Source organism: Lissotriton helveticus, chromosome 6 (genome assembly GCF_964261635.1).
Source record: "Lissotriton helveticus chromosome 6, aLisHel1.1, whole genome shotgun sequence".
In the NCBI taxonomy this organism is placed as follows: domain Eukaryota; kingdom Metazoa; phylum Chordata; class Amphibia; order Caudata; family Salamandridae; genus Lissotriton; species Lissotriton helveticus.
Genome location: NC_136067.1, coordinates 675913730 through 675930531, shown reverse-complemented (window position 1 = coordinate 675930531; position 16802 = coordinate 675913730). Strand labels below are relative to the sequence as shown.

The following is a 16802-nucleotide window of genomic DNA, read 5'->3' as shown; positions in this document are numbered from 1 at the left end:
AGGGTTCCGCCTCCCACGCCAGTGACTGTTCCGGCAAGGTCGCCTGACCATGTCCAGTCATCTTATGAAGCGGGTGGTGTTATACTGAGTGATGGTATTACTCTGGGCCTGGCACTGAGATCTGGGCTTCCAAAAGCTAGCGATACCACTGCAGGCCCACGCGACAAAGTTAGTCCAGGGAGTCGGGGAGCCACACCTCAGATGTGCAGGCCTACAGACCAAGTGGTGGGGAGGCCCACTGAGGGCCCTAGGATCTTCAGGGCGTCTAGGCAAGCAGCATAGCGGAGCACCACTAATTATTCAGGCAGCCATCAGAGGGACCCTTCACCAGTCGCTTCTCCCACTGGGGCTAACTCGGCCAGATCTCAGGACCATCGCCAGGCTGAGGGCACACCACCCTGTGATAGGAGGAACAGCAGCGGGCCCAGGACAGGGTCGGGCCCCTACAACCAGCTCTCAGCATGGTCACACAAGGACCAGGCATTCCCACATCAATCACCCAGGGAAAGACTCTACCAGAGGGTCCCGCAGTGTCCCCTGGAGCTTCTCGTCGACGACCACGCAGCACCAGGTCGCACAGTGTTGTGGCCCGCTCGCCCTTCCCTCCCTCTGCGTACCAGGGCCCCGCCAAACCCACGCTGGGCACAGCAGCCTCTCAGCGGCGTGCAGAGGGGACAGCTCCAGATGGTCGCTGGGAGCTGGTAACCCTCGTCTTTGCTGCTGGTAGGCCTAATATCTTGCAGGCTCTGATAGCGGCAGATCACAGTCCAGGCCGTGCAGAGCTCTCTACACCTCACTTCCAGCAAGTACAGATTTAAGCCCCAGGGAAAAAAACAGCATGGATTGGGCAGAAAGAGACACAACAGATGGCAGATTAATCTGTAGGGAGACAGAGCTCCCTAGGAGCATGTCCTGTCGGCCATCTTTCTTGGCCAAGCCCCCCAGGACATGTAAAACTTTAAAAAACGTATAAGTAAAGTAAATCTGCCAATTGAGAATAAGGAAGTTTTACTATGTTTTAAGTAGTGATCACATTCACTTTAGCACTGGTTAACAGTTCTAAGATGAGTAAAATTGAGATCAGCCAAAAATGGAGGAGGACCTATGGGTGGACCCTAGAGACTCTAACTCACAAAAAGGGGAGAGGGTCAATAACTCTCCACTACCCCAAACCCCTTAGTATAACATGTTAACACAAAGAGGGGTAGAGAGGAAATAACCAACACAAAAACAGTGATAAACATGCAGTGGCACAAATCGGGTATTTAGAAAACTGCCCTCACTCACACACAAATGTGTGTAACATGCTTCATCATCGGGTCTGCTAACAAAACGTCCCGGCGTAGCCACGCACAGGACGGGGGAGGGGGAAACACAAAAATGACAAACAGTTATAACAGAGTGTTTCTTACCCTGTGACTGGGTATAGTGATAGAAAAAAAGTGAGCAATAGAACGTGCTTAAAACTGGCTCATGGATTCTTAGTAATGCTCTAAATTGGACAGGTTTTGCCAGTGTCTAAAACAACAGATCTCCTGAAACAGTTTACTGCTTTTTGTCCTACCCTCAGGATCTTCACAGCACACCCATGTGCACTGAACAGAGGATAACACGTCACTAAAAGCTTGAGCCCACCTCAAGCCTGATATCTGTGTCAACTCTGGGTATCTTGGACGCTTTCCCAAATAAAAGAGGAGTTTTCATGCTTCTACTAAGCACTTGAACTTTCATATAAATCTGCAAAACAGCAGCAGGGGGGATGCGGGCCAGAGAACTATCTTTTTGAGCTTTTGTTTATTCCCAGGTGGTGAAAGGGAGGGACAATCAGATGGGTTGTTGGTGAAGTCTATGGGCAGTGCTGTAGAAGTGCTCGGAGAGGGACATTATTTAGTGATTTTTCACTATATTGTGTGATTAAATATTCAAAAAAACAGTAACCATTACATCCCTCTTTAAGCACTTTCTCAGCACTCCGGTGGCTTCTTTTTTTTTATTTTTATTTTTTTGTTTTTATTTTTTATTGTAAATATCACTTCCGATTCATTCCAATGGGCAGTTATTTCAAATCACAGATTTACGTTTTCAGCACCATAGCCCCTTTCCATATAACTGTGGCAAAGAAAAAACAATCGAAATGTAAAACAACTATACAACCGTCAGTTATATCTTTCATTGCAAGGATGTTAGAGGTCTGAAAATTCAGAAACACTTTCCTTAATCTTAACCCCTTACTCACTGCCACACAAGGTGAATAGGAATGCACAGAAAATAAAGTACACAACTACCTCTTCATGACAATGGTTTGCATTTTAAACTAAATCAGAGAAGAGGATGGAGAAGAATTTAGTCAGTCCGCTATACTTCGCCCTAGATCCAACAACTAAACAAAACAGTGTGACGCCCCGTGGGGTGTAGTGTGGAAAATGCTATTCCACCCGAGGATGAAGCATGCCATTTTGGTGGGTGAGGGTCCTTGCCACCTAAATATAGGACTTCTGTGGATTTAGGTGGAACAACACTTTCCACACCATACGGAGCAACACCATACGGAGCAGCACACTGCTCCGCCCAGCCTTTGCCTTCTTTTTTTTTATAGTTCTTTTTATTTTCAAATCAGGAAAAATAAAACAGCAGAGAGCACATACATTCAGGGCATTACAGCATCATTAGTTTACATTGTCAGGAGTACACATGAAGTAGAGAAAGGCGTTCGGTGTTACAATATTCATCGTTAAAGTAGTTCCAATTCATACAGTATTATATCCGTTAATCAATTAGCTCGTCAACATTCCTGATCTTGTCAAACACCCCTAAAAATTAAAAATAGCAATTTGGTATAAAACGGAAAAGAGAATGATATAGTCATCCAGTAACTGAACTGCACAATGGAGATCCAGGAAACGTGTTTAACACCTGCTTTCCGACATGACCAAATTGTGTGATCCTAAGCTATTAATGTTTTTAACTGGGCCTCATTTTCCTTGATCATAGCATTCGTAAGCACCATAGAATAATTATTGGGCGTTGTTCGGAAACCTCTCATGTACACGGCGAAAAATATCATAATGTTGCTCCATATGTAATGGCAATACTGGCAATCCAGTAGAGAGCTCGATGACAGACTTGCTTTTTAGTGACTAATGGCACCATATTTAGGTCATAAGTGGGCAGTTCATACTTGTTTCTAAGTTAATGTTTAACAAGCATTGATAAGGCCAATAGGACTGGTGCAGGCTGACAGCATTTTGGCTTTGTCAATGCTTGTTTCGTATTATGAGGGTTTTTGTAAAACTTTGGAGTTAGTTGTTATGGGAGCTGACGGGCACTTTTCAGAACAATGGCTAAAAGCAAAAATAAATGTTGTTTCAAAAAACAAATATTGCTGTTGCATGTGCTTGTTTTGCTTCCCTTGTCTATGTGGCGTCACTCTATTCTCTATAGGTGCATAAAGAATTTCGATGGATTTAAAGAAGACTGGTAGATATAATGCTGCTTTATTTGTTTGCTTTGGCTAGGTAATTTAGATTAATGGGTTAATCATTGGTAATTGCTGGGTGGCAACAGAACAAATAATATTTCTTACATTAATTATTCTTTTGTGTTTGTTTATATATTAGTGGACGTTAATTTGACTGCTTTGGGCCTAGTTTACTCGAGTTTGCAAATAATTTCTGCACGGAGCAAGAGAGAGTCCTTTCAAAGAAAGATTTCCTTTCGGTGGCAACATTTGGAAAGCGTGGTGTGTTTCTAGCAGTCTCCTACTCGGACAAGGCCAAGGCCAGGAACCGGCAGGAGGAACTTTTGATAACTTTGCATCCGAGGAAACGAATGACATGATGACAAATTTTATGCAAGAAAATGTTGCAATCTGAGGAAGCCTCAGAGCTCGAATGCTAGAGACAATGGACTCTAAGAAAGTGACGGAACTGATGTTTTGAAAATGAGGTGACATGTCACTTGTCACTTGTGAACCAATGGGATTCTGACTTTTGCAGAAAAGAATTACTTTTACTTAGATTAGTTAGCGTCGTAAGGTATAAAAACCCAATTCCCCGTGGAAGGGTTATGCTTGCTGCTGCTTTTGCTGACCTTTGGATGAGGGTGTCGTGCTGACGGACTTCACTTGGAGCATGTAAGAGCCCTCAAAGACTTTATTTTATTTCCAATTATTTAGCTTAGTTAGGGACTTAGGTTCAGAAAAATGCTAAACAAGAAAAATACTTTTGCAATAATAAATTGAAACTTATAATGTTTTTACTTGCAATAATTCTAATAAAAATGCTTTAATAAAAATTACATTTACGAAATTATAATAAATAGCTAATAAAATCTTACTTTTGAAAACAAGCTGGTCTTGACATTTCATGGGTTTAGGTTACCATTAGCTAGATTCTATCGCCATAAGTGGCTTAATAAATAGTTAGGTTTATTAAAATGATGATTTTCATTTACCGCGGTTGTATATAAATGTATATAATTTGTGAATAGGTTAATTAGGCCACTTGGTTCAGTTGGTCATAATATGTCATGTTTGATTAATGGGCCTTTGTGTTTAATTAGTGATTATTAGTATAAGTAGTAGAGTTGGGTAGTGTAAATGTATGACATATTTTCTATAGGCCGCTCGATCAAATGGACGTGCCAAAATCTGGGGGAACAGATCCAACCAGGACTGCACTTGCTCCAGGCACTCGAAGAACTGTGATTTCCCATTGGTGATTGTTGGAACCTAATGTTGTCAGGTCACCTAGGGTAGCCTGGCCTAGGGCAAGACATTTAACAATTAGAGGCACATGTGTGAAGGTTGCAAATCACCCAGCAGTAACTCAATGCAATTCCACGTTAAAAACGACACTACACCAAAAGATTGGAAAAATATGGATTGCTTTATAAAAATAGATTGGCTTTTCTCTTTCTTTTTCACACCATAATTTCTCCTGTTATTTCTTTTCACTCTTACAGTTAGTTAGAGAGTTCCCTGGCGGCGCTCAGGATAACGTCTCTGCCGTTGTAGTTCATGATCCTAGCAATAAAAAACCCTGGGCGTGTCCACAGGCAGCGGAAAAGGGGCCAACGCCCAGTGGGACCTTCTCCACCACAAAGAAGTCTATGATGACCCTAGGGCATAGGGTGTTCTGCACCCAGTCCTCGAGAAAGATCTCCGTCGACTGGCACCCCAACGGTTCAGAAAATCCCAGGGCGCAAGCACCCTTCAGCACCCTCAACTTTGCTTTCCAGCAAATTCGTGACCACTGACACCTGTTGCTTTAGTTGACAAACCTCTGATTGCAAGGTGTTAATGTTGGATTCCGTGTTGCCTACCTTATCGGCTATTTTGCATAGATCCACACGTAGGAGTTTGACCTCAAAGGAGACACCTGCAATTCGTCCCTCAAGTGCTTCCCTGATGCCCTGAATGACCACTAGTAGAGTCGCCATGGAGGGTTCCGCCTCCCACGCCAGTGACTGTTCCGGCAAGGTCGCCTGACCATGTCCAGTCATCTTATGAAGCGGGTGGTGTTATACTGAGTGATGGTATTACTCTGGGCCTGGCACTGAGATCTGGGCTTCCAAAAGCTAGCGATACCACTGCAGGCCCACGCGACAAAGTTAGTCCAGGGAGTCGGGGAGCCACACCTCAGATGTGCAGGCCTACAGACCAAGTGGTGGGGAGGCCCACTGAGGGCCCTAGGATCTTCAGGGCGTCTAGGCAAGCAGCATAGCGGAGCACCACTAATTATTCAGGCAGCCATCAGAGGGACCCTTCACCAGTCGCTTCTCCCACTGGGGCTAACTCGGCCAGATCTCAGGACCATCGCCAGGCTGAGGGCACACCACCCTGTGATAGGAGGAACAGCAGCGGGCCCAGGACAGGGTCGGGCCCCTACAACCAGCTCTCAGCATGGTCACACAAGGACCAGGCATTCCCACATCAATCACCCAGGGAAAGACTCTACCAGAGGGTCCCGCAGTGTCCCCTGGAGCTTCTCGTCGACGACCACGCAGCACCAGGTCGCACAGTGTTGTGGCCCGCTCGCCCTTCCCTCCCTCTGCGTACCAGGGCCCCGCCAAACCCACGCTGGGCACAGCAGCCTCTCAGCGGCGTGCAGAGGGGACAGCTCCAGATGGTCGCTGGGAGCTGGTAACCCTCGTCTTTGCTGCTGGTAGGCCTAATATCTTGCAGGCTCTGATAGCGGCAGATCACAGTCCAGGCCGTGCAGAGCTCTCTACACCTCACTTCCAGCAAGTACAGATTTAAGCCCCAGGGAAAAAAACAGCATGGATTGGGCAGAAAGAGACACAACAGATGGCAGATTAATCTGTAGGGAGACAGAGCTCCCTAGGAGCATGTCCTGTCGGCCATCTTTCTTGGCCAAGCCCCCCAGGACATGTAAAACTTTAAAAAACGTATAAGTAAAGTAAATCTGCCAATTGAGAATAAGGAAGTTTTACTATGTTTTAAGTAGTGATCACATTCACTTTAGCACTGGTTAACAGTTCTAAGATGAGTAAAATTGAGATCAGCCAAAAATGGAGGAGGACCTATGGGTGGACCCTAGAGACTCTAACTCACAAAAAGGGGAGAGGGTCAATAACTCTCCACTACCCCAAACCCCTTAGTATAACATGTTAACACAAAGAGGGGTAGAGAGGAAATAACCAACACAAAAACAGTGATAAACATGCAGTGGCACAAATCGGGTATTTAGAAAACTGCCCTCACTCACACACAAATGTGTGTAACATGCTTCATCATCGGGTCTGCTAACAAAACGTCCCGGCGTAGCCACGCACAGGACGGGGGAGGGGGAAACACAAAAATGACAAACAGTTATAACAGAGTGTTTCTTACCCTGTGACTGGGTATAGTGATAGAAAAAAAGTGCAGCAATAGAACGTGCTTAAAACTGGCTCATGGATTCTTAGTAATGCTCTAAATTGGACAGGTTTTGCCAGTGTCTAAAACAACAGATCTCCTGAAACAGTTTACTGCTTTTTGTCCTACCCTCAGGATCTTCACAGCACACCCATGTGCACTGAACAGAGGATAACACGTCACTAAAAGCTTGAGCCCACCTCAAGCCTGATATCTGTGTCAACTCTGGGTATCTTGGACGCTTTCCCAAATAAAAGAGGAGTTTTCATGCTTCTACTAAGCACTTGAACTTTCATATAAGTCTGCAAAACAGCAGCAGGGGGGATGCGGGCCAGAGAACTATCTTTTTGAGCTTTTGTTTATTCCCAGGTGGTGAAAGGGAGGGACAATCAGATGGGTTGTTGGTGAAGTCTATGGGCAGTGCTGTAGAAGTGCTCGGAGAGGGACATTATTTAGTGATTTTTCACTATATTGTGTGATTAAATATTCAAAAAAAAACAGTAACCATTACATCCCTCTTTAAGCACTTTCTCAGCACTCCGGTGGCTTCTTTTTTTTTATTTTTATTTTTTTGTTTTTATTTTTTATTGTAAATATCACTTCCGATTCATTCCAATGGGCAGTTATTTCAAATCACAGATTTACGTTTTCAGCACCATAGCCCCTTTCCATATAACTGTGGCAAAGAAAAAACAATCGAAATGTAAAACAACTATACAACCGTCAGTTATATCTTTCATTGTGCAAGGATGTTAGAGGTCTGAAAATTCAGAAACACTTTCCTTAATCTTAACCCCTTACTCACTGCCACACAAGGTGAATAGGAATGCACAGAAAATAAAGTACACAACTACCTCTTCATGACAATGGTTTGCATTTTAAACTAAATCAGAGAAGAGGATGGAGAAGAATTTAGTCAGTCCGCTATACTTCGCCCTAGATCCAACAACTAAACAAAACAGTGTGACGCCCCGTGGGGTGTAGTGTGGAAAATGCTATTCCACCCGAGGATGAAGCATGCCATTTTGGTGGGTGAGGGTCCTTGCCACCTAAATATAGGACTTCTGTGGATTTAGGTGGAACAACACTTTCCACACCATACGGAGCAACACCATACGGAGCAGCACACTGCTCCGCCCAGCCTTTGCCTTCTATTTTTTATAGTTCTTTTTATTTTCAAATCAGGAAAAATAAAACAGCAGAGAGCACATACATTCAGGGCATTACAGCATCATTAGTTTACATTGTCAGGAGTACACATGAAGTAGAGAAAGGCGTTCTGTGTTACAATATTCATCGTTAAAGTAGTTCCAATTCATACAGTATTATATCCGTTAATCAATTAGCTCGTCAACATTCCTGATCTTGTCAAACACCCCTAAAAATTAAAAATAGCAATTTGGTATAAAACGGAAAAGAGAATGATATAGTCATCCAGTAACTGAACTGCACAATGGAGATCCAGGAAACGTGTTTAACACCTGCTTTCCGACATGACCAAATTGTGTGATCCTAAGCTATTAATGTTTTTAACTGGGCCTCATTTTCCTTGATCATAGCATTCGTAAGCACCATAGAATAATTATTGGGCGTTGTTCGGAAACCTCTCATGTACACGGCGAAAAATATCATAATGTTGCTCCATATGTAATGGCAATACTGGCAATCCAGTAGAGAGCTCGATGACAGACTTGCTTTTTAGTGACTAATGGCACCATATTTAGGTCATAAGTGGGCAGTTCATACTTGTTTCTAAGTTAATGTTTAACAAGCATTGATAAGGCCAATAGGACTGGTGCAGGCTGACAGCATTTTGGCTTTGTCAATGCTTGTTTCGTATTGTGAGGGTTTTTGTAAAACTTTGGAGTTAGTTGTTATGGGAGCTGACGGGCACTTTTCAGAACAATGGCTAAAAGCAAAAATAAATGTTGTTTCAAAAAACAAATATTGCTGTTGTAGACCCTGGAACTACAGGAAACTACCATGTGCGCCGAGGTGCTCCTTGCGAAAGAGGAAAATGCTGCATCTCTCAGTGAGGTTAGCCAATGGCTACAGTGGGCTCACTCACAGACCCATGCTGTTTGGGGCGGAAGAAAATGAGAATGACACAACAAATGACCAACAGATGAAGAGAGCTTATTTGATAGCCCCTATAAGTAAGTATATCATATATATTATGTTGCTTATATCAAAAGGTCCTAGCTCTCGAAAGGCCTAAAAACTATCACTTCTAATAAATGGTCTTGGGATACCACTTTTCCATTTGTTTACATTTTGTTATTTTGGAAGGGCCAAGGGTTTAATACGAATTTATGTATTGTAAACGTGTAAGTATTAATTTTAATATATTAATTATCCCTCAGTATGCTTTAATGATTCAATTTTAACTTATTTAGACAGCTGTCATATAATGTTGGTTAATTTTTTCCTTAGTTGACTGTTTTAGATTTACATATAAAAGTGAAACAAATTGGCATTTCACTGAATTCCACCATTTTTTGTGTCCTTCCATAGGCAATTAAATGCGGGTCAGGCCGGTAAGCATCGACCAAGTGGTATTCCTTAATTAAATAGACTCAGCGGAGTGATAGTCTCAATGTCTTCAAATTTTGAGGAGTCTTAATGATTTTTTACGGGACTTTATTGCACGATATTCAGGTCAATCATCATGGTTGCTTCTGTTATGCTCTGGATCTCACAGGGCCAAGCCAGGACCTTGACTGGGCTTGCCCTGTTATTTTGATGGTTCGTCCGCCACAAGAGCTGAAGCGGAACTGTGGTTTGCCGCATAGCTAAAAGACACCTCCATAAGTGAGTGTTTATAACAACTGTAGAAAAAACACACCTGGGAACTGGAGGGTACCGGCGCCCTGCTAGAGATGGACTGGTCCAGGGAGCGACACCATCCTGCGATGTAATTACACCTAGACCTGCGAAGAGAACATGCGAGGGGATTGTTTCACAGAGGATGCCTCGGCAGTCACTGTTCTTCACCCACCACTACCCCGCATTAGCAGCCTAAGCACAGGAGTCAACTAGCTCCTGCGCCAAACTCACCTCTGGCAGCCCCCTCGGGCAGGCACCCAGTGCTTGCTACAGTGGTTTTGTTGCGGCGGCGATGGGGATCAAAGCAGGGCAAGCACTGACAGCTCCCGGCCTGCTTCGCGGCCCAAAAACATGAACAAGAAGAGAGGACAACAAAATCTTGCTTTGAGAAATAATTCGGCCATCTTGGAAAAGAGTGTTCTATTTTAAGATACAATATGTGTGTGTAAGAGTAAAACATTTCAACATCGTTTAAACGGTACCTTTTAAAGTTCTAACAAAATATAAATTAGCTTTATATTTTGACGCATCGTATCTTAATAGCAAGACAATTACAACACTATTCAGTCTACGTTCATTTCAATGTAGCTTTCAAAATCCAGTACCACGTCTGCAACCTTATCGTCTCCTCGAGCTGTGAAGCGTTTCCTCGTCTTTGTGCTCAACTGTTCTGCCCCACCGTGATCACTATATTTTTCGTATCATTATAAATGCTTATTCGGCGCTTTACTATTGTCATTTTATTAATGCCCGTATTTCGCACCAACCTCGAACCGTGTAAAGGCCAACACAACAGAGTACCCTAGGCGTCAACTCAGGAGTAAGCCATTCTATACCTCGATGGCTTCTTTCCGCGTTATGCGTCCAAGTTTTTTGTTTGATCTTGTTTCGTAGATATTTTGAGTTTAACACGTTTATTAATGATTATCAGAGTGGAGAACATTTACATCAATCCCAGCGCCTCGTTATAAATGCGTTTATAAACAAAGTGTTCCAATGAGTGACTGATAGCTGCCAAGGTTTCACATTGCTATGTACGGCATTTTGGTAAATTCAGTGTAATTATGAGTGACATTTCAAGGACTATGAGTGGCACTTTCTCGCCAGCAAAATCCGACAAAGGAAGACGAAGGAAACGTAAATATCAGAAATTACACCCATTTGAACAATGAGAAACTAAGAAGATCTAAAAACGGCTGCAAAATACCAGAAACGAAAGGACACTAACTAAATGCTGGAGGCGTCAGAGTGGTCTCCAAAACTGACAACTGCTACAGCTCTCGATGTTTGGTGAAAAAATCTCTATTAGACTAGACCATGAGAACCTCACTGTTAGAATTGGGGGTCTCTGGTTGGCACAGGTGAGTACTTGTGACAAGCAGGGACCCTCTCCTCTAGTCAGGGCAAGGGACTTACTCTTAAAAATAACCTCTGCTCACCCTCTAGGCAGTGTGGCCTCGCGAGCAGATTAAATTCAATTCGTCTTTATTAATGAAATAAGAAACAACGGGGGAAAAAAAAGAAAAATACAAATGAACGTATGGTTACCAAGCTGACAATCAAGGGTAGGCACATCACAATATGAAAAGCATTATATAATATGGTTCCAAAAAGTGATAGTAGCATAAAAGAAAGAGAGTGAGACCATGTGGCACAGAGGTGAGGAAGCAGCGCCAGCTCAGCAACAAAGTATAAGAGAAAGGAACGAAGGAGAGGAAGAAAATAACGTACACGGGAGGGAGAAAGAATAACAAGAAAGAAAAACAGTAAGGAAATGAGTAAGAAAATGAGGGTGGCCAGCTAGACTAGCTCCGTGGCAAAAGGTGGCTTATGTCGGCCAGTGGCAGCATAGTAAACTAAGTCAGGGTGGATTGACAATGACCTAGACTAAGGTTGAGGCAGTAGGAATACATTGCAGGTGAAAGGAATTATGGAGGGTCATAACAAAGCTCAAGCGAGTCAAGAGAGGCTCAAAGCTTCCTGTGGGATTTGTGCCATGGTGAGGTGTGGAGAGCCTCATTGTCAGCACCTCTTAAAGCAAACAACCATTCCTTCTACATCCCAAAGGAAACCTCTCTGAAGTTCTTCCACCTGCCTAATATAACTTTGCACCTTAGTGTGAGCATGAGGTCTAGTAAATGCCGATCCTCTACACTTTCCAGATGCGGATCTATAGCTCCTAGTAAAACATAGGCGAATTCTTTAGGTGGACGGTGATGAAATACCATTTGGATGTAATTATAAATTTTGTCCCAGTAAGAATGTAGCTGTGGGCACTTGAAAAGCATATGGGCCAAGTCGCCAACCTTAAGCTTACAGTTCGAGCAATTGGGGCTATCAAGAAGTCCAGGTTTGAATAATCGCTCGGGAGTCCAATATGATCTATTGATAATCATTAGTTTTGTCTGCGAGAGTATGGGCGATATTTTGCTAAGGAAAGGAGTGAGGTTTATCCTATCCCAATCAAACAGTATATTAGAGGAGTTTTCTTCTTTCTCCCAGGACGTTTCACACTTCCTATGTGATTTTTGCGGATTGGGGGCTAGGGCCCTGTATATGACGGATACCGTATGACCTTGTTGTGTCAAATTGGCCAACCTGCCAGATAGTGACGAATCGGAGGGAGAAATAGATCGAGCTGCAATTAATGATTTGAGATGGAGGAATCTATAGAAGTCCATGGGCGTAAGACTGAACCGGGTCTGAAGGCTGGTGAAAGGCAAGGGCGAAGAGCCCGTGTATAGGTCTTTGACTGAGTTAACCCCACAATTCCACCAATGTTTTCAATAGAGGGATTTGCCATTAACCTTAAGGGCCGGGTTGTGCCATAAGGAAACCAGATTAGATTTGTGTATTTTAACCTTGCATTTGTAGGCTCTCTCTAGGTGCAACAGGGCCCTCTTAGTGTTGAGCAGAATGTATCTCGAATGAGAAAAAGCAGAGACGTCAGCTGTCATTATATTGGAGAGAGGCATATTGTTAATAATCGCCCTCTCTATATGAACCCATACAGGGGTATAGTCCGAATGATGGAGGAGCCAATTAACACCTTGTTTGCATAAGTAGGCAATCTGGTAATTCCTGAAGTTTGGTAATCCTATACCTCCTTTCCCTTAAGGTAACTGAAGTTTGCGTAAGGAAATTCTTGGCTTCTTCCCCTGCCATAAAAAGGTGTTAAAAAGTTGATGTACTTTTTTCAGGAAGTCATTGAACAACGTCATGGGCAGCATACAATTAAGATAATTAATCAAGGGAGTGATCATCATTTTCAGCGTTTCCGCTCTACCCCACCAAGAAAGGAACTTAGGGGAAAAACCGTCTAGCAGGGATGAGATCTTTTTATAAAGGGTGAGCTCATTGGTTTTAAGGGTGCTGACTAGATCCTTTTTAAATTCTAGACCAAGGTACTTGAAGCATTAAGGCTGCCAAAGTAAACCTGAATTGCCCAGAATGCTTTCATCACCGATGTGGTTAAGGAGCTTCACTTCTGTTTTGTCCTTGTTTAATTTATAACCGGACACAGCAGCAAATTCTGCTATTGATGACATAAGGGCTGTAATTGCGCTCTCTGTATCTTCGGATGCTATTAAGACATCGTCCGCGTAGGCCGTTATCTTAACTATGTATCCCCCAAAGTCAACCCCTTTGATCTGATCGTTATGTCTTAAATGATGTAGGAAGGGTTCGATCGCTAGCAGGAAGAGAGAGGGGGAGAGGGGGCACCCTTGTCTCGTACCTTGTTCCAGATTAAATGAGGAAGAGAGGCAGCCACCCGCTCTCACCCTGGCCGACGGATTGGAATATAAGGCCATCACCATTCGGATAAAAACGTCACCCAATTTGAATTTGTGCAAAGCAGCTTCCAGATAAGTCCAATCGACCTCGTCAAAGGCCTTTTCGGCATCCAAGGTGACTGCTACGGTTGGGGATTCAGAGAGATGTGCTTTTTCTAATATATGAGCAAGGATGCGTGTATTATCACTAGACAACCTATTTTTTAGAAAGCCCACCTGCGAAGGGTGGATGAGTTTGGGTAGGAATTTCTGAATCCTTTTGGCGAGTATCATGGCATACATTTTACAGTCGAGATTAATTAGAGAGATTGGTCTGTAATTTTTCGGGGAAGATGGTTCTTTCCCCTCTTTGGGTATGACTGCTATTATGGCCTCAGCTGGGGTGCTACTGACTTGGCCGCTAGTGAAGAATTCCTTATAAAGGTCCTGAAGGGGATCAGATAGTATTGGGGAGAAGGTTTTGTAAAATAGGGCGCTGAACCCATCTGATCCGGGGGCTTTACCGGTTTTAAGAGTTTTAATAGCAGTCTCAATTTCCTGAAAGGAGATGGGCAGGTTAAGTTCTGACTGGTCGTGTTCTGAGAGGGAAGGAAGTGAACAAGTATTTAGATAGTGCTTTATCTTGGAAGAATCTAGGTCCAAATCTTTACTATACAGAGCCTTATAAATGTCTTTGAAAATATCAGTAATTTTGGAGGGGTCAGAGTGGGAAGACCCATCTTGGTCCTTTAGGTTTTTAATTGCCGTTTTCTGTAATTTAAATTTCAAGTAGGATGCCAGGCTCTTCCCCTCTTTATTGGACTCGCAGAGCCGAAAGACCTTTTGTTTTTTTAGCCAGACTTCCGCCCTTTCGCTGACAAACCTATTATATTCATATTTTTTAGACAGCAAATCATTCATGACTAGGGGATCTCTAGATTGAACATGTTTCTTTTCAAGCATTAGTATCTCCTGTTCTAGTCGCTGCAGATTACTATTCAATCAATCAATCAATCAAAGGCATTTATAGAGCGCACTACTTACCCGTAGGGTCTCAAGGCGCTTGGGGGGGGGGTGCCGTTACTGCTCGAATAGCCAGGTCTTCAGCTTCTTCCTGAAGGAAAGGTGGTCTTGGGTCAGGCGCAGGTCGGTCGGGAGGGAGTTCCAGGTCTTGGCGGCGAGGTAGGAGAAGGACCTTCCTCCTGTTGTCGCTCTTCGGATGCGGGGGACGGCGGCGAGGGCATGGCTGGCTGATCGGAGGTGGCGTTTCGGGGCGTAGAAGTTGATTCGGTTGTTGAGGTAGCTCGGGCCTTGGTCGTGTAGGGCTTTGTGTGCGTGGGTGAGGAGACGGAAGGTGATTCTTTTGTTGACGGGGAGCCAGTGCAGGTCTCTCAGATGTCCGGAGATGTGGCTGTTGCGAGGGATGTCGAGGATGAGTCTGGCTGAGGCGTTCTGGATCTGCTGGAGTCTCTTCTGGAGCTTGGCGGTGGTACCGGCGTAGAGGGCGTTGCCGTAGTCCAGTCGGCTGGTGACGAGGGCCTGGGTGACGGTCTTCCTGGTCTCGGTGGGAATCCACCAGAAGATCTTCCGTAGCATGCGCAGGATGTTGAAGCATGATGAGGAGACGGCGTTGACTTGTCTGGTCATGGAGAGCGAGGAGTCCAGGATGAAGCCCAGGTTGCGTGCGTGGTCTGTCGGTTTGGGTGCGGTGCCCAGGGCGGGGGGCCACCAGGAGTCGTCCCAGGCGGAGGGCGAGGAGCCCAGGATGAGAACCTCCGTCTTGTCTGAGTTCAGTTTCAGGCGGCTGGTCGTCATCCACTCGGCTACATCTTTCATCCCTTCGTGCAGGTTGGCTCTGGCAGCGGCGGGGTCGTTGGTCAGGGACAGGATCAGCTGGGTGTCGTCGGCGTAGGAGATTATGTTGAGGTTGTGTTGGCGTGCGATGGCCGCGAGGGGGCTCATGTAGATGTTGAAGAGGGTGGGGCTCAGAGATGATCCTTGTGGGACGCCGCAGATGACTTCGGTGGCCTCTGACTTGTACGGTGGTAGGCGGACTCTCTGCGTTCTTCCGTCGAGGAAGGAGATGATCCAATCCAGTGCCTTTTCCTGGATTCCGACGTTGCTGAGGCGATGTACTAGGGTGCGGTGGCAGACCGTGTCGAATGCCGCGGAGAGGTCTAGGAGGATGAGGGCCGCTGTGTCTCCGTTGTCCATCAGGGCTCGGATGTCGTCGGTGGCAGCGATGAGGGCGGTCTCGGTGCTGTGGTTGGCTCGGAAGCCAGACTGTGAGGGGTCGAGGGATCCATTCGTCTCGAGGAAGGCGGCAAGCTGTTTGTTGACGGTCTTCTCGATGACTTTTGCTGGAAACGGGAGGAGCGAGATGGGGCGGTAGTTCTTGAGGTCGGTGGGGTCCGCTGAGGGTTTCTTGAGTAGAGCGTTGAGTTCGGCGTGCTTCCAGCTCTCGGGGAAGGTGGCGGAGTCGAAGGAGGTGTTGATAATGTCCCGTAGGTGGGGTGCGATGATAGCGTCGGCTTTGTTGAAGACGTGGTGAGGGCAGGGGTCGGTCGGAGATCCGGAGTGGACGGAGTTCATCATGCGGATCGTGTCTTCGGTGCTGATCGGGGTCCAGGCGCGGAGGGTGGTGGTGGGTGGCGTTGCTGCGGTGGTGGCGTGCGTCGGTTGGCTGCTGAAGCTGTTGTGTATGTCCGCGATCTTGTTGTGGAAGTAGGCGGCGAGGGAGTTGCAGAGGTCTTGCGATGGGGTGATGTCGTTGTTTCCTGCGCTGGGGTTGGAGAGCTCTTTCACGATGTTAAAGAGTTCCTTGCAGTTGTGTGCGTTGTTGTCCAGTCGGTCCTTGAATGCAGTTTTCTTGGCGGTGCGGATCAGTTGGTGGTGCTTCCGGGTGGCGAGCTTGAGGGTGGACATGTTGTTCGGTGTAGGTTCCCTTCTCCAGACTTTCTCGAGGGCTCGGCAGTTCTTCTTGGAGCTCTTGAGTTCGTCGGTGAACCATGGTGCTTTCTTGCTGCCGGGTCTGCTGGGCGGGGTCCTCAGAGGGGCGAGTTCGTCTGCGCAGTTGTTGATCCACTTCGTGAGGTTGTTGGCGGCCTGGCTGGGGTTCGCTGAGCTGGCAGGTGGGTGCTGACTCAGGGAAGCGGCGAGTTGGTCGGCTGTGATCTTGTTCCAGCTTCTTCGAGCAACCTGTTGCTGGTGGTGGTGGGTCGTCGTTCTTTTGAAGGTGAAGTGGACTATTGGCATCTCTGTTCATGGCTGAGCGTGTTGTGATCATGACGCCCCTAACGGTACTCTTGAGGGCTTCCCACCTTGTA

General features: G+C 45.4%; 1 protein-coding gene across 2 annotated transcripts in view; it reads right to left on the bottom strand.

Annotated features, from left to right (window-relative positions):
- Positions 1-10032, bottom strand: part of DOP1A (DOP1 leucine zipper like protein A) — a 1012538-nt gene extending 1002506 nt beyond the window's left edge. The window contains exons 1-2 of one of the 2 annotated variants that reach the window (XM_078648132.1): positions 9935-10021; positions 9723-9807 (exon numbers count right to left, since the gene is read on the bottom strand). The gene's annotated coding sequence lies outside the window, so the exon portion shown is untranslated. Of the gene's footprint in view, positions 1-9722; positions 9808-9934 lie in introns of both variants that reach the window. The other variant, XM_078648131.1, reaches the window with a different exon arrangement.
- Positions 10033-16802: the final 6770 nt, after the last annotated feature.